The sequence below is a fragment of the Monodelphis domestica genome, chromosome 7, assembly GCF_027887165.1.
Source record: "Monodelphis domestica isolate mMonDom1 chromosome 7, mMonDom1.pri, whole genome shotgun sequence".
Lineage (NCBI taxonomy): Eukaryota > Metazoa > Chordata > Mammalia > Didelphimorphia > Didelphidae > Monodelphis > Monodelphis domestica.
The window spans coordinates 176,010,555-176,029,878 of record NC_077233.1 but is presented as its reverse complement, the minus strand read 5'-3'; the positions used below and the strand labels follow the sequence as shown (position 1 = coordinate 176,029,878).

The window sequence follows — 19,324 nt, the reverse complement described above, 5'->3', positions numbered from 1 at the left end:
TAGGTTGATTCAACCCATTGTGCAAACACGGAGGTCTCTAGTCATCAATTTGGTTTCTTGCCACCATGTAAACGAACATTTAACATAGGATTACAACCAGCCCTCCTTTTGAGTGTGATAATGAATGAAACTTCGCCCTAATTTTATAGATGATGCTTATTCCTGAGACATATCTCATTACTAAATTGTCTCATTCATTAATTTGACTTTCTCAAATACTGAAAGGGGTTTTTGTTGTTGTTTAGTCATTCCAATCATGTTTGATTCTTCATGACCCCATTTGGGGTTTTCTTGGCAAAAATTCGGTAGTGGCCTGCCATTTCATTCTCCAGCTCATTTTACAGATGAGGAAATTGAGGCAAAAAAGGCTAAGTGACTTGCCCAGGGTCACACAGCTAATAAGTGTCAGAGGCCACATTTGAGCTCTGAAAAGATGAGTCTTCCAGACTCCAGGTCCAGCAATCTATCCACTGTGCCACCTAGATGCCCCAAAAAGGGGGTAGGACATAGAATAATAGATTTAGAGATAAATGGGATTTTAAATGGAACCATTTTAAAGGACTAAGGCTCCTACATTTATTTCAGAGATAAAGAGATCAATGAAGTGACCTGCCTACCATAACTTAGGGAATGATTGAAACTAGAACCGAAGCTTCATTGCTTGTCTTTAAATTGAGCTAAATTCTTCCATCAATTTTCTCAGATGTTTAAAGAATCACTTTATTGTCTGTATAAATATCTATATCAATCTATTATTTTTCAATGACTTCAAAACTAACTCCTCTTAATATTCATTCCTTATTCTATATCCTCTTATTACTTATTCATTCATTTCCCAAACATTGAGCATCTAATGAAGTGGTTCTTAACCTGGGGTTCATAAACTTGATTTTAAAAACTATTTTGATAACTTCATTTCAATATAACTGGCTTTCTTTGTATGTATTTTATGTATTTTATGTATCTTATGTATTTTATTATATACATTTAAAACCATTATTCTAAGAAAGAGTCCAAAGCCTTCCCCAAACTAATGAAGGGGTTCATCACACACACACACACACACACACACACACACACACACACACACACACATACAGAGAGAGAAATTGAGAATTCCCCTTCTATGATGTTTAACAAGATGGACCAAATATTCATTTATCTTATAGTTAGAGGTACCACCTAGAGGGATCATCTAGCCCAGTGATGGCAAACCTTTTAGAGTCCTAGTGTCCAAACTGCAACCCTCATGCCACAATGCAAACCCTTGCTTGTCCCCAAACAGAGGAGGGAGGAAGCACATGGGTGGGCAGGTGATGTGAAAAGTGTTCTCAGGTGCATGTGGATGTTTTTAGGGGAGAAGCCCCCTCTGGCACATTTGCCACAGGTTTGCAACACAGGTCTAGCCTAATCCCTTTTATCATTTTACAAATGATAAAACTGAAACCCAAAGAGGTAGAGTCAAAGTCACACGGGTAGAGGTGGGATGTGAATCTTTGGATTCAAAATCCCATATCCTTAATACTGCATCTCATCTTTTGGAAAGGAGGAGCCATTTATGCAAAGTGATTCAATCACTCCATCAGAAACAGTGCTTAAGTATTCTGTGTCATTACTTTAGGCAGGAGTAAAAGGGAAAGAATATTATGTAAAGAAAACAAGCAACCTCAGTCATCAAGGAACTTCAAATTGTGTTGGGCAGATGAAATAATACCCGAGAAATTCACCAAACACAGAAAATAGTATAACAACCCATACAAATTAAAATAGCATAAATTAAAGTGGTTTAGAGGTTTTATGATGTTTTATTTGCTATTGGAATATCTGGTTCTGGCATTAATAACATATGTAGCATTGAATAAGTCACTAAACTCTTTAGTCTCAGTTTTCTTGTGTGTAATATGAGGGGGTTAAAGTAGATAAACTCTTTAAGATAGTTTCCAGCTCTAAATCAATGATCTTTAGGATCAGTGAACTCATAATATTAATGCCTTACAAACAATAGACTCTCAATATTTGGTGAATGAATATGATGTAAAGAAATATAAAGAATTTGGTAGAGTTAGGTGAACTCGGTCAAGAAAACTTAGTTTTGAGTTTAAAGAGAAATAATGAAATCATTCAAAAAATTGAGTGACAGAGAGAGAGGGAGAAAGAGGTAGAGGGGGAGAGAGGAAGAGAGAGGGAGGAGGGAAAGAGAAGAGAGAAAGAATGGGGAAGGCAGGGAGATCAATTCAAAGGAAGTCTATTCTAGGTTCTATCAATGACTCACTAAGTGACCTTGGGCAAGTCCCTTCTTGTGGTTGTACTGCTGTCTCTCCATCTGTGAAATCTTTAGGTAGCAGTGTTGGTCACAGTGGCCCTCCCAGGGTTAGGAAGATTAATGAGGCAAAGTTTGCAAAGTATTATGGACTCCTGGGGGTGGAAGAAGGCAAGGGAGTAGGCAGCTAAAAAGTACATTGCAATAGTTATTTTTCTGTAAAACACTGATCTAAATGTGTTCCCAAATCACAATGGGGAATACCCACTCCTTTGTCTCAGGGACTGTGTTCTTTCTTCAGTCTGATCTCTTGTTTGGATCACCAAAGAACCAGAAGGCATTGTTTGTTTAAAAAAAATTATAAACTGTGTAGCCTGTCACAATTGAGTAGGAATAAAAAAATCTTAAAATCTGTTTAGTATCCAGGACATGAATCTAATTAAAACTTCAAGTCAAAATCTTTTTTATTTTTTTATTTTTTGCTATTGGTTTGCCCCTCATGAAATACTAATAGATTTGGCCATGAAAGTCAATGGTGAGTAGCTGAGGAAATTTTAACCCTTTGAAGAATTATTGATATTCCATGGGTCATATTATTTGAAAGTTGCAACAGAAATGAGCAGCCTTTGAAAGGAGTTGCAGCAAATGGATTAAGAAATGAATGCCTGGGAATTCAATTCAATTCAACAAGCATTTATGCAGAACAAAGCCGAAAAGCTATAGTTTTAAATAATGCAAGATTTAGGGTTTGGGAGACAGCTTTCTAGTAGCATTTGTTCAGGTCTCCCTTCCCCCCCTTTGCTGTGGGGCTGATTTTTATCCATTTTCCCTATGGAACAATCAAGGAGAACAAAGTGATGCAGTTCTCTTGAGATTCACCTCCACTGGGCTATAAATAACCTCGACACAATAACTACAAGCATATATAAGAGTAATGACAAGGTCGCTTACCATGAAAAATCCATGTTCAGTTACCATGGCAACATGGAGTCAAAGGCAAAGTAATGCACTACAATGTTTCCTATTATGTAAGTGTGCAACTCTCTGAAACTCCAAAACCTTGCTCTGGAACTGTCCAGAGTCTTCCGCATTTCCTCCCAAGGTCATCATGAACAATAATCCTTCCCCCTCTACTGACACTGTATGTAGTACCTGGCCGAGTTCCCATGGGCTTCACTTTAGGACAAGCCCCTTTCAAGACAATTTATCTTTTAACCAGACTTGGGGTAGTGCCTAACTGAGGCCATTGTTAAGAAACCATTCAACTTTGGTGAATTATGGAAATAGTTACAAGCTTTTGTGGAGGATCGAATCTCTAGGGAATTAAAAAAAAAAGTATAGCTGGCATTTCTTGGATATAATCTCAGAAGCCTAGAATGAATGAGGCTCATCAACCCACCCCTTTTGACGTTTTCAATTTGTTACTTTCGTGCTGTCTATTCCATTCTTTGGGGTTAGAAGAGTAAAGAAGAGAGGCTCAGGGACAGAACTGAACAGAGGTGAGAAGAGAGACAGTGAAGTTTGGACCAGTTACCAAACATCCTGTTAGAATGGAAATTCCATCAGGTACAGACTTCCTAGAGAAAACTTCTTTCCCAAGATGAATACTAGATTCAAGTTTATGCTACCAAAGCAGCAAGACAGTTAAAGTTAAGAAAATCAAAAGATAGTGAAAAGGGAAATGTTTAGAGAACCATAAGGGTCACAGTAGGTCAGATGAATGGTCTAATCAACCAAATACTTAAGTCTCTAGAAGATGGTTTGTGGGAAAATCTAAAAGTTGGTCTCTATGACATTATATATAAAAATTAGCATATGTTCTAAACTTCTTACCTCTCTACAATCACACAATTTGGATATCTAGATCATGACTTTATCCAGTTCTTCCTTGAATCTACTGCTTCCTTAAACAACCTGGTCTAATGAGTCTCTTAAATTTATTCTCACTCTGAAAAGTAATACTTCATTCCCTCTTCAGATTACTGCTTTCATATCTCAAGCACTGAACTCTTCATAAGGACATTTTGTCTCTTCCTCAAAATTCCTCCTTTTGCCTCAGAGTTCTCCTCAAGCAATTCATGAGATCCAAAGGTGCCTCAGTGGTGAAAGGGATAGAGCATGAGCCTGAAGTAAGGAAGATCTAAGTTCAAATCCAATCTCAGACTCTGTGTGCCTCTAAGCAAATCACTTAGCCTTTGTTTGTCTCAGTTTTCTCAATAGTAAAGTGAGGCTCATAATAGCACCTACCTCCCAGGACTACTGAAATGAAATAATATTTGTAAAAATTTTAGCACAGTACCTAGTACACAGTTAATGCTTAAGAAATGCTTATTTAATGTTTATATATATATATATATATGGTACTGTGGATAGGGTACCAGACCTAAAGTCAGGAGGACCTGGGCTCAAATCTGATCCCAGATGCTTAACCCTTGCTCTTCTGTCTTAAGAATTGCTAGTAAAACAGAAAGAATAGTTTTATTAAAAAAGCATTTGTTTCTAAAAAAAAAATGTTTGTTTCTTCATTTCATTTCTAATCCCTGATTACCTGCTAGTGCTTCCAAAAAAGAACTGATTTGTATCTACTTTGAACATTTTTGGGTGTTTATGGGTATGTGAAAGTCCCTTCCATGCCCAAAGAATAGAGACTCCTTTATATAAGGGATTAGATATTTTTTGTCTTTTTATTTCTAGCACATACTGCCATATCTAGTACACAGGAGGAAGACTTTTAATAAATATTTGTTGGTAGAATGATTGAATTTTCTTTTTTTTTCCAGTATTAGGTAATTTTTAGATTTTAATTGAATCTCTTCCTTCTCCTTTCATATGAGACTTCTCTGATTTCTTTCAACTATTTATTAAGCATCTACTATGTATAAGACAAGTAGTAATAGAGCATATTACAAATGATAAGTTTCTTACTAGAAGCAATGCATTAGAGATCATCCAGAAATTATGTGAGCAGAAAGAAAGGTCAGTTGTTCACATAGGAAGAATTATAGTTGAGAGGTAGTTAGGTGGCCCAGTGGATAAAGAGTCAGGCTTGGAGATGGCTTAAATCTGGTCTTAGACACTTCCTAGCTGTGTGACCCTTAGCAAGTCATTTAACCTGTTGGCTAGCCCTTATCACTCTTCTGCCTTAGAACTAATCCTTACTATCAATTCTAAAATAGAAGGTAAGGTTTTATTTTTTAAAGAATTATAGACAACAAATTTTATATATTTAATTTTATTTATTTAATTAATTCATTTTGGATATTTTTCTATGGTTATGAGATTCATGTTCTTTCCCACTCTTCCCCTCCCACTCCCATAGCCAAAGCACAATTCTACTAGGTTTTACATGTGTCATTGAACAAGACCCATATACATATTATTGATGATAATTGCACTAGGGTGATTGTTTAGAGTTATGGACAACAAATCTTGAATGCTGGCCTTGTACCTATGGAGAGTTTAAAGAGTTAAGAGTTTCTCCTGCATAGTGCATGGATAGATAGAGGACTTCATAGGACTTATGGGAAGTTATGACCAACTTCATAAGATAAATGGATGGAGATGAGTTGCAGTTTGTACTGTAGCCAAAGGTATCAATGGAATAACAGAGTGATTGAAATACTCAATATGGTCCAAAAATGATCAAATGTAATACTTGTCTTTGCTACTAATAACAATGCAACGATCCAGGAAGGACTTATGAAAAAGATGCTATCCACATCTAGAGAAAGAACTGTGGGAGTGGAAATCCAGAAGGAAACATGACTTATCACTCATTTATATAGGTATATAATTTGGGGTTTTAGTTTTAAAAGATTATTATAAAAATGAATAATAAGGAAATAGTTTTGAGTGACTATATGTACACACACACACACACACACACACACACACACACACACACACACACACATATATGAAACCCAGTGGAACTGCTTATCAACTCCAAGAGGAGGGAGGGAGGAGGAGAGGGAGGGAACATGAATCATATAACCATGGAAAATATTTTAAAATTAAATTTTAAATTTAAAAAAATCTAAAAAAATAAAGACTATTGTAATAGTGTGTATGTGTGTATATATATAAATATATGTGTATATATTTATGTAGTCCAGGAGAATGTGAACTCCACTAAGCTCAAAGGATGGTCTGCTTTTGTCTTTGTATTCCCAATCCCTAACACAGTGCCTGGCATGTTGCAGCCCTTAAAAAAATTGCTGAATTCTATTGAATGTGTAAGGCACTATACAAGGCACTGAGAGAAAGAAAGATAAAGTTAGTTAAAATATGGTATCTTCTCTTAAGGTGCTTACAAACTAGTAGTATTTTTAGACTCGAAATATAAAAACTGGTCTAATCTTTTAGTCATTCAAGTTAGTACTTCTCAGTTACTAGGGAGTATCATTTTAAAACAAAAGACTATTAAAAAAATAAGAGAGCCCTTCAGAAATTAATTTCAAGAATGATTACCCTTTTTGACTGGTGATCCAAGGAAGAGAGCAATATTCCAGGAGCATATATATCTTCCTCATCTATTACCTTATTAAGCTGGATAAATCTTTGAGGCCTAAAACCTCAATGGACCAAGAAGAAAACTTTTTGCCTATACATTTTCCCTTTAATTGCAACCTTTGCAGTGTTAACATTTGGATCAGCACTCTGGATAGGGAATATGTGTATTAAAACAGCCAAATAAAACCCTAACAGAACAGAAAGCACCCAAGGGGGAAATATCATGTCTTTTTGGAAAACCAAGTAGAAACTAACAGAAAAATGACCTCTCAAAAAACTCCCAGAAGTTTATTAGTCATTTATATATGCCCATTTTTTTCTTCTGGCTTTCCATTACTTGCTTAGTTTTTAATTCTTTTTTTTTTTTATTAAAGCAGAAAATTATCCCTAAATTGGCTCCGCTTAGGTCATCTCTATTGCTTTAGAGAAAGAAAAAAAAAACACATTACAAATTTTAATAAAAGCAAATAGCTATATAGCATTTTATGTGTATAGTGTGTTTATATAAATTACCTCATTTGACCCTTCTTCTAAACTTCCCTATTTTGGCCAATGGCATCACCATGCTTTCAGTCTCTAGCCCTTAGGTTCACAACCTTAGTATTATCTTGGACTCCTCACTTTCCCATATGCCACATATACAATTATATATCAAGATTTGACATTTCTTTATTTAAAAAATCTCTCATACACCCTCTTCTTTCTGCTCACACAGGAATTACTCTAATTCTAGCCCTCATCACCTTAGATCTGTGCTATTTCAATAGCCTCCTAATTGGTCTTCCTGCCTTGTGTTTTTTCCCACTCCAATGCATCCTCTCCATTTAGCTGCCCAGGTGATTTTGTGAAAGTGCAAATCTAACGATATAACTCAATAAGTCCAGTGGCTCCCAATTACTTTCAGGATCAAATGCAATCTCTCTTAGATAGTTAAAGTTCCTAGCAACCTGGCCTTATCCTATCTTTCTAGCCTTATTGTATATTACTTCCAGCCTTATTGCAGATTACATTGTCTCCCATATATAGAGGATACTGAAAAATGAAGTTTTGCTAAAACACAAGGTATAATGAAGGGAATAAACATTGGAATGACAGAATGATATCAAACTGAAGAGGGTCTTGAATACCAGGCAAAAAAGAATGAACTTTAATCACAGGGCAAAGAAAGGATTGGTGCAGAAAAGCCCAGAAGTAACTGGCATAACTACCTGAATATCTAGTAACATTATGAAGAATTAATTGGAGGAAAGAGAGAGAACAGAAGAGGTAAGCCCTTCTAGAATGCTATTGAAATAGCTCAAACATTTGGGAATTTGGTGTGTAATAAATAGGAAAGTGGCTATGGGAAGAGAGAAGTAGATTGGTTCAATTGTTGTAAACTATAATTGATGGGACCAAGCAACAACCTGCATTTAAAAACAAAGGAAAAGGAAAATAAATTCAAAGATAATTCCAACTTCTGAAACATGAGAAACTCAATGAATAACTCTGCTGTGGACAGAAATGATGAAGCCAAAAATAGGAGTAGATTAGGGAGGGAGTAGGAGATCCTCTTATTTTCAAAAGCCAAATAAAATCCTAATTCTCTTCAATTCAACAAGTTTTAATTAAGCACCTAATATGGCCCCAACACTCTGATAGTGGCTGGGAATATAAAGACAAAAATATGACAGTAGCCACACTCAAGAGTTATAATCTAAGCTTATTACTTCTGATTTTCTCACTTTCTTCTAAATTATCTAGTCTAGCTTCCAAACTTATCACTGAATTAAAACTACTTTTTCTAAAGTCACTAATGGTAATTTTGTAAATGTCAAATGTAATAATAACCCTTTATGAAATTCTCATCCTTCTTGTCCTCTCTGAAGCATTTGACTTTATTGAAGCCCTTCTTCTCCTCCAAGATATTCTCGTGAGATTTTCATGACATTGCTTCCTTTGTTTCCTATCTTCCTTTGTTTCCTATCTGACTTGTTCTGTTTCCTTTTCTAAACCATCACCCATGTCACATGTACTAAGCATGTGTTTATTCCAAAGCTCTGCCCTTGCACTTCTCTCTATGCTCTTATTTGGTGGACTCTTGAGTTGGGTTGTGCCCATTTTAATTTGCAAATGACTCCAAGATCTACATATCTGGCCAGAGTCTCTTTCCTAAGCTCCAGTTCTGCATCATCATCTGCCAATTGGGACATTTCAAACTAGATTTCCTCAGTCATATCAAATGTAACATATCCAAAAGAAGAACTAGGTATCTTTGCTCTAAACCCACTCCTGATTTGGAAAAGTAAGTAGAAACTAGGGGAGAAATGGACTCATAAAGAAATACCAAAAAATTATTAGTAGCTCACCTAAACTTATTTTTCTTCTAGTTTCTGGGTTTCAAAAGTATTTTTAATCTATAAAATTACCTCTATTGACTCCATTTGGCCATCTTCAGAATATATACAAAAAACATTAAAGGTAATGAAAAGAATAATAAAAACACTTTTCCATGGTGCTGTAAGATTTTTCAAAGCACTCTACATATAAAACTTTGAAGACATCTTGTAGTTCAATGGTGTCAAACTCAAAGGGAAACAGGAATCTAAAGTAGGAAACTAAATCCTACATTAGGATTCTGGAGGATGCATTGTGACTCAGTATTTAAATGTAATATTATCAATGTTTCATTGTACTTTTATTTATTTTGTTAAATATTTTTATAATTGCATTTTAATTTGATTGGGCCTTCACCCAGGAGTATTGTGGGTCACCACATACCACTCAGAGTCCTTTGATTGACATCTCTGAAATAGATGGTTTGAAATGAACATCTGGAGGATAAAAAAGAAATGATGGCTTTAGGTGCAGATTTCATCTTCATAGGAATGTTTTTGAGACCAAATAATTGAATGATGCTATAAAGGTAAGAAGAGTAAGAGGCTCATAAGTCCAAGAAAAGGGAAAAAAAACCCTGGGGAAACCATCTTAGGAGAAGCTAGTGTAAACAAAAAAGACAAAGAAAAAAGAATAAAAGGGAGGAGATGAATCAGGAGAGCAAACCAAAGTATTAATCAAGATGAGTCAACAATATCAAGTACTTCAGAAGGATCAAGGAAGATAAAAACAACAACAAAAAATCACTGGATTTAGCTAAGAGGAATTGCTGGTTAGAGGTTACATTAGAAAGGATTAAGCAAGGGATGATAATAATTAAAGACCTCATGTCTACATAACACTTTTCAGTCAGCACATTCATTTCCTCACAACTCTGTGAGAGGCAGCAAAAGTATTATTATTATTACTGGGGCAGATAGGTGGCTCAGTGGATAGAGAACCAAGTCTAAAGATGCAGGATCCTGGGTTCAGATATGAGCTCAGACACTTCCTAGTTATGTGACCCTGAGCAAGTCACTCAACCCCAATTGCCTAATATTTACCACTTTTCTGCCTTGGAACTGATACTTATAATGAATTCTAAGGAAGAAAGTAAGAGTTTTAAAAAGTGTTATTATTCCCATTTTACAGGAGAGAAGAAAGATATTTTGAAGTCACTTGTTCCTAGTTACGTAGCTAATAAATGTCTGAGGATAGAAACCCAGGTCTACTGACTTCCAATGGAAGAATTCTTCACTAGGAAGGAATGGCTCTTAAATAGTAAGTTCTAAGACCTCAAGGAAAGAAACAACCTTTAATGGCAAGCCAATAGTGGCTTTAATAGAAAGAAGTTAAGAATAGAGTAATTAGAGTTATCCAGGTAACAAAGATAGAATCAGGGAGGTGATTAACAGTGTTTTCTCTTAAAAACCAAGTGTAACTGAGATTACAGCAAAGGTAAAACACCTTCCTATATACTTCAAGAAGGCCAGTAACTGAAAGGAAAATCATATATGCTCACATGTGTGTATGTATCCATCCAACCATCCATATATATATATATATATATATATATATATATATATATATATATATATATATATATTCACATTAGCATTCTTGGAGTGGGTAGCCCAAAATAACTTGAAACAAAAATGGTGCACATGAAATGGGGAATGAATAAAAAAACCCAACTGTGTAGCCTGTGAACATTCTGAGGAATTCAGAGAAGCATGGGAAGGTAGAGTGAAGAAAGCAGAACTAGACAAAGTATAGATAATGAATATGATAATATAAACACTGAGAAATTTACAAAGCAATATAGCTGATGAATTATAATAAACAATCTCAGTTCTGGGAAATTGATAAGGTGATGAAAAGGTCATCTCAGTACAGGTAAGGAATATTGTATATCATCAAGGGAAAATGACTTTATATAGTAAGGAATAACAATGACAAGATCTGATGAAAAAAGACAATGGGCACATTTCCTATCCCTTCAAGTATCTTTGTGGGTAGAAAAGAACAGGTAGATGAATATTGGACTTTATTCAAGCCTAGTCCATTGGTCTTCAACTACCTTCTAGAAACAATAGTGTGTCCGCCTGGTGGAAATTACCTAAAGTTCAAAGACAGTCCAAATGCTTCATTTCTATAAGGAGTACACCTTAATGCAGAGAACCCAATGTTTTTCAGTAGCTCTCTGCTTTCAGGAAATTTTCTAATACTCTATTCAATTAAAGGAAATACATTCTATAGTTTACCCCTGGTGAATACATAAGGACAAAATAGTTTCCATTAAATTAAATATTATTATGTAGTTATTTATCAAATATACTTCATAATGCTTGATAAGATTTTTGTACCTACTGGGGGAAAGAGTACTTTGGGTTGAGCACCCCTGCCTTACTTGGCTCATTTTATCAAATGTCAAAGTGCCTTCACATTCTTTTGAGAAACTTCAAATTTTCATCCAACCTTCCCTCATTTATCTATTTAACCTGTGATACAGTTTTTTCTTTGGTAGTTTGGAAACTTTCTTCCATAGTTTGACAGTATAACAAACCATTTATTTCCAAGATTCATATTTTCTTGCCAAATGCAAAATTCTCATTTATGCAATAATAATAATAATAATAATAAAACATGTAGACCAGAAAAATAATTCAAGTCTACTGTCTCTACTTTTTTATATCTCACTGATTAGTTCTTTCAGCAGGATAAATCATAGATTAAGAGAATAACTGGAAAAATAAGGACAGAATCAACAAATTAACTTATTAGTTTGTTGTTGTAAATGCTTTCAAAAGACAAACATCTTGGCAATGAAAGTTTTATATCCCTTGGAAATGACAAATATTATCAGGAAAGTTAACCTTCAATGAATTACTTAAATTGAACTGGAGAGTATACCTCAAATGATGTACTATGGATAAATCTGCATTTGTGTGTTTTTCAAGATCTGCAGGGATATGATCTGTAACAACATGGGAAGACATTTTTACAGTTTCCATCTTGTAGTGCAATTGAAATCAGCTTACAAATTTAACTCCATGGACAACCATCATGGCCAATTAAACATGCAGCAAGCAAAACCTGAGAATTACAAACATCAGAAATCATCATGTTTCCATTTGTCCTCTGACAGTTTCGTCTGCATTTGGGTTAAAATCTGGGTTTGATCCCAAATCATAGACATGATTTGTTCCACTGCAAATAAAGTCCACCCCAAATCCTTGCAAATGTAAAAGAACCACCAAACAGATGTTAGTTCACCACCATCTGGTGAAAAATATTTGGCATCGTTGTTCTCGTGTTCAATAGATACCATAGAGAAAGAATCATCAGCAAAGGGGTGATACAATAATATTCCTGCTCCAAAGACCCTCCATCTGGGTCCATTTAACCTTCATGTATGGGTTTAGACTTTCCCTGGCCTCTAGGACTAGGGCACAGAAAAAAAAAATGTTAGTGAGTACAATAAAGAACTGGAGATCAGCAGTAAGCTAGAGACAGGAATTTTTTTTTAAATAAGTGAAAGACAGAGGATCTGTGATCCCCAGTGGTCAGGGCCAATCTAGAATCCAGAGTTTCAGAGTTCACTAAGATTTGAAAACACAGCCAGGTCTCAAGCAAGATCTAGAATACAGGAAGTGGGATTTTAGAGCTAGTGGTGGAAGGTAATTCTGAGATCATTTGGTCTAAATCCCTCATTTTACAAATGAGAACATTTGTTTGCCCAAGGTAGTACACAACAAGCTGAAATTTGAATACGGATACTTGAGTTTCAAAGGTTGTCAGGTATTGTGGCTTATGGCCATCCACAATTAGAGCACAAGAGTAGATCTATAGGCCAGGTCAGTTTTCTGAACTAAGTTTTCCTTTTAATTCCATGGCAGGTCAAGAAGTAGTCTTCATTCCCTATGGATAAGTCTGAGCCTGGGGGAGCATGTGGGGAAATATGACGATATCTAGTGGTAGAGAAGGTGATGGGGCAGCAGATGCGATTATATTTTAACAAGCTGGCTGTGCAAAAAGGAGCTCTGGACACAATTATGAGAACATCATGGAAAAAAGAAAACTGGATTTGGAGTCAGAAGACCTGCATTAAATTCCAGCTCTGTTTCTTTATATGTGATCTGGTATAAAGAAAATCACTTAACCTCTCTAGCCCCCTGAAACTAGTTCCTCACCTTTCAAAGAGAAGACACTTCATAAATGTTCATAAATCAATGAGCATTTAAAAAGCCCATTTCAGACAAAAACAACAGCAAATGCTCCCTATCCTTAAGGATCTCGCATTCTAAGACATGAAGTGGAATATATGTATGTGTTGACATGTGTGTGCAAGCTTGCATGCAAGGTGAGGTTGGGAAGAATCATTTGAATTAAAGCAGATATCATATTCCTTTGTTTGTAAACCATACTAAGTAGATGTTAGGATCACATGAGATAATGTATGTAAAATGACCTTCTAAATGTCAGTTGTTATTACCATTAGTTTAATACATTTTCTCTCAAAGCTTCATTATGGTATGAAAGTGACCTTGGATTCTCAAAGGTTATAGCAGTGTAGTGCAAACCCTGGTAGATCCTATCAGGTTAGAAACATTTCAAGTATTGGTCCAGTGTTCATGATGTTTGTCTTCTGATGACCAGCCTAAATTCAGAGGAAAAAATTGAGTAACTAAAAGATTTAATATTTTCAGCAACAACAACTAACAAAAGCCATCTTCTAAGACAAAGAAGAGTTGCCTTCTCTTGTTCAATAGAGAAAATTATCATCCTGATGAATCACAGATCCTTCTATATGGCTTAAGTATCTTACTGATGATGAAGAGGACAATAATAACTGCTTTACTGATTTTCTCAGAAAAAGCATAATAAAGGCTTAGGACATACTCTTAGAGTGGTTCTCTAGTTAACTCCTCTATCTCAAACAAAAGATTCAAGTCTGACCTGGGTCAATCACAGAGAGGAAGAGAACACCAGTCTCTGAATTTTCCTGGTGTTCATCTTGGCAATACAGAGCCAGCAATACCAAAAATACAATTTTGGGTACTTTTGGTAGACCACTTTGCTGTTCTACATCTTCACTTTTGTGACAACTGGTGGTATTCTCAATCCTACTTTCTACATACTCACACACACACACACACTCATATCTGTATATAGATAGAAATAGATATATAAGTAGACAGGTAGACTAACAGACAGATTAAATAGATTATATAGACAGACAGACATAGGTAGATGATAGAAAGATAGGTAGATAGAGAGAAAGAGAGAGAGATAGACACATTGGTAGATAGATTAGATAGACGGATGGATGGATGGATAGATAGATAGATAGATAGATAGATAGATAGATAGATAGATAGATGGATAGATAGAGAGAGATAGATGGATAGATGGATGGATAGATGGATAGATAGACAGATACATGGGTAGACAGACAGACAGACAGACAGACAGATAGATAGATATAGATAGACAGATAGATAAATGGATGGATAGATAGATTTCAGAATAGAAACAGGATCTGAACCTGTAATTTCAATGACAGAATTCTCAGGTGAGGAAACTCCCTCTATCACTGATGATTGGCAACTTCTCAAGAATTTAGTCCTTGTGGACTAAAACAAGGGAGTAGTCAGTCCCTTGCCCAAGGTACACTTGTCAGAAACAGGACTCGACCATATCTCTTTCTCTAGAAGGTCTACAATAGCTATTTCTATACAAATGATTAAACTTAGAAAATAGAAGGTAAAGGATAGACTAACAATATCTTTCCTTTTCACTCTATCGAAATAATTTGTAAAGGAAAAGAGTTTGGAATGAAAGAAGTCAAGTGGGAAAGAGCATTTACCCAAGGGTTACAAAAACATCGAAGAAAAGCTGAAACATGTTTTCTAATTTCTAAATATTATTATCCTCTCTTAATTAAAATGAAAGAATCAGAAGTTTCTCTAAATTTATGTGAGGGGGGGTGGCCATTTCATATAACTTACTGTTTGGGAGACAATCTTTCTGCCTAAAGATGGTCAGAAACTTGGGTATAAATAAAATGGAGTTAAACTCTCCTAGTTGGAAGAGGTTTTTGAGGACTGTGTATTTTTTTATCTAATGAGGGGATGAATGGCCATCAGGAACCTGAGCTCCTACATGCACTGTCTGCCCAGGGGAGGCTGTCTGACTATGAAGGAACCCAGTTAAGTAAAAAGCTGTAGGTTCTTATAACCTGAAGAGACTCACCTTGTTAAGCTTTTATTTCATCTCTGGTTTAAATCTACCTCAGGAACGGCCTTGCATTGATTTACAAAAGTGTGTCCGATGGATGCCCTGAGAGGAATTCATGGTCTATTTTTAAACACCTGGGGCAAAGGGACACCGTGTTCTACATTTATTTAAAAGCCAATTTCTTAGATCAGTCAACCTTACATGATGGTAGGAAAGTAAATAAAACTTCCCTCTCAGGGATTTCAAAGTATGAAAAATGTTTTTCTAACAGGTTACTTGGTATTTAGATTTGTAATCCTTAGATCTTTTTATATATCAGTGTCTTTGTGTAATTCATATTTTTATGTTGATATTAATAAATTTATGTTTCAAACAAGTGGCATTTCCATTTACCAACACAACAGAGTGCAAAAAAAGTTACATTAACCCAAGGAACTGTCTTAATTCTGATAGTCTATTAAGAGTCTTAAATAATCTCCACATTAAAACTATAGTTTCTCTTTATGATGTTCACTTAACTTTCTCCTTTTAATTAAGCACATTCTCTTAAGGTTTGACCTATTCTTTGGCATATTAATTGTGTGTTGACTGCAGCTTGTTAGGTACATCTGTGTCTAAGACAACTTTTAGACTGAGGAACATGAGTTCAAATTCTAGCTCCCTCACTAATCAGCAATGAGATAATAGATAACTCCATCTCCCCAGGCCTCAGTCTTCCCATCTGTAAAATGTGGGTGATAATATTTACCCTCTCTCATAGTAAAGATAATATTTAAATACTCTCACAGCTGTAAGCCAGCTTGTACATAGGTTCAGGAAAACTGATGGTTACAATTTCAGTGTGAGCATTTACATCTCAGAAATCAGTAAACATGTCAGGGATTGATTTATACTTTTGGTTGATATTCTGGATCAGTGCCTTCAAACTCAGATAGAAAGTCACCCATCCATACATGACAATCCATATAGTGACATTACCTATGCTTTATTTTATTTTTATTTTTATTAGTAAATATTTCTCAATTACATTTCAATCTAGTTCTGAGGCAGCCGTTGGCATATTTGATACCTGTGGTCTAGACTTATGAAGGTTATAGGGAAAATGTTCCTAAGGCAAATTAAATATAAAAGTGTATAGTGGGTATATTTTTAAAAAATCATTTAGAGATGTTACTTAAATATTTGCTAGTACCCACAATCTTGTGAGATAAGCATTTGCAGATTGCTGGGTTCTATTTAAATGTGGGCTATTATTAATATCATAGAAATTACTTTAAAGGAGTTGTGTGTTACAGAAAGCTTATATTCTGTAAGTGCTTAGAATCTGGTGTGTCAGTATCTGTCATGACACATATAATATAATTCCCTACTTTGGTGGCAGTGAAGTATAGGAAAGGAAAGAGAGGAAAGAGAGGAAATAAAACAAGGGAGACAGTAGAACTGGTCAAAGCAGTCCCATTTCTACTTCCTCACCTATTTAGGCTCCATGTGTTCTCCACAGCTCCTTCTTTCATGGGATAAACCTCTATCTATAAAAATAGATGTTCTTCTCATCCTTCTAAACAAAGGCCTGCAAGTCAAAGTCAATGTTACTAAGAAAGAGAAGCATCAATGGGACTCCTGAAAACAGAGACCTGATTTTTATAATTTTGATTCCAAATGCTCAAAATATGCCAAGTGGGCACAGATTGAGGAGTATATAGTTTGGAAACCCCATTGATACTTTATAATGATGGAAAGTCTTATGTAGGACTTAGAAGAGAGGTTTTAAAGGTAAAAATGACATAGTCCTTTTGTAAAAACTGGTTAAGAATCATGTTTTCTCTAAGCAATTAATATTCTAAAATGACTAGAGCAGTTTTAAAATTAGTTATTTTAAAATAACTAAAGCAAAAACAAAAGACTTTCTTCTGTGTCATGGACTTCTTTGACAATCCAGTAAGACCTATGGCCCCATTCTCTGAATACTGTCTTTAGATGCGTAAAACAAAATAGAAAGGGTTACAAGAAAATTGGTTTGTTGAAATAGTTTTCAAAATATTATTTTTAAGTTCAGAGACCCTACATTAAGAACCCCTGGCACAGAAGTAGTTGTTAAATGGATCCTCTTTCTTTAAATGAGCCTCGCTGCTAGCTCCAGGATATTGATTCTTCCTGACAGCTCTTTTCTCCATCTCTTTTGCTATATTTTTTCTCTTACCCAATAACCCTGTGCATCCCCTAAGGCTCAATCTTAGACCTGCTGTTCCTTTCCTTAAGCAGTCATTCCCTTGAGCATTACTAATGCACAAATGGTTTTTTGACTACTAACTATAGGTAAATGACTTCCAAGTCTCCATCTTTGTTTCTGACTTCATACTCTGTTTACTTTCTTCTGTCTCCACTCCACAATAATACACTTCTCCCAATATATCTTAACATCTGAAACTTAACCCAAACCAGGCTCCAAACCAAGCTTAGCATTTTTCCATTTGCCTCTCTTAATTATCTATTACCATCAATGGCACAGCCCTTCTTACTGGTCCTTCCACTCTGCAAACTTGGAATCTTTTCACATTCCTCTCTCTTCTTTAATCCTTACATCCAACTCATCACCAAGTACTGACAATTCTTTCTACACAACTCTTGAATTCATCTTTTTCTTCCTTTCCATGTCTCCATTCAAACTCTTTAAATGGCGGCCTTCATGACCTTAGTTCCTAGAAGTTCTTCCATAGCCCTCTAGCAAAACAATAACCATATTTCTTACTTCCTTCTGCTGACTACCACTCAAAGTTAATACTGGTGCAAATACATTGTAAGCTAAAGCTAACACTTTTAAGAGCCACAATTTCATCAGTATGGGTATATTCTCCCCCTGTGAAGACCTCATTCACCCAGACCAAAGAGAAGATTTCATTCATCCCCTATTATAGGGGTTCTTCATGTGGGGCAGATAAACATTTAACATGTTGATATTTATATTTCTATATAACTATTATCCTAAATATTATATTTATGCATTTAAAAACTTTATTCAAAAAAGGGATCAATATGCCCTACTAGACTACCAAAGGGATCCACCTCAAGAAAATATATGGATCAGGAACTCCCGCCCTAGAAGTTGATCTTCTAGTAATGAGCTTAATCTCATTTAGTTAGGCTGATCCTTGTACAACAAGAAATCAATGAGGCATTTATTAAATATCTATTGGGCTAGGTGTTTGAGATGAAGATTTATATATAATATATATGTATATGCATATGCACATATAATACATAATAATTACATACACATATGCTAATTATATATATTTACTATATATAATTATATATTAATGGTATGTATATATAGTATACACATGTATATAGTATATATTATATATTTTAAATGATGTCATATAGACATAAAACTATACATGTATGATTATATATGTTCATATATTACAAAATTATTTTGAGAAAGACAGTAGCAGCTAGAGGAAGAAAGGTTTTATTTAGAAGGTGACATTTGAACTGAATTTTGAAGGAACCAAAGAATTCTAAGAAGAGGCATTAAGAGGAAGGAATACATTTCAGTCATCAGTCTGTATAACAGAATGGAAATGAACTATGGTATATCATGGATGAGAAATAAAGCCATCAGCTAGCTGGTTGGACTGTAGAGTACAAAAAAAAAAAGAGAAAGAACAATGTGTAATAATGCATAATATGGTGAGTTTCTGTAACAGAGACATCAGTGAACATCAACCCTGGAGTCAGCCCTTCAAGAATAGTACAGTTATGCTGATATCATGCTCAGGTGGGCAGAGTAATATGGAAGCCAGGGTTATTTCCATGGCTATGGTGACGACAATAATGATGACAACAGCTAATAATTATGTAGCACCTAATATATGCCATGCATTCTGTGAAGTGCTTTACAGTTATCTTATTTGATCTTGACAACAACCTTAGGAGTTAGATGGTATTATGATG

The 19,324-nt window shown here is 35.2% G+C and overlaps 1 protein-coding gene across 15 annotated transcripts in view; it reads right to left on the bottom strand.

Moving 5' to 3' along the window:
* RBFOX1 (RNA binding fox-1 homolog 1) overlaps positions 1 to 19,324 on the bottom strand; it is a 2,817,840-nt gene that overhangs the window by 1,688,747 nt on the left and 1,109,769 nt on the right. The window lies entirely within an intron of this gene.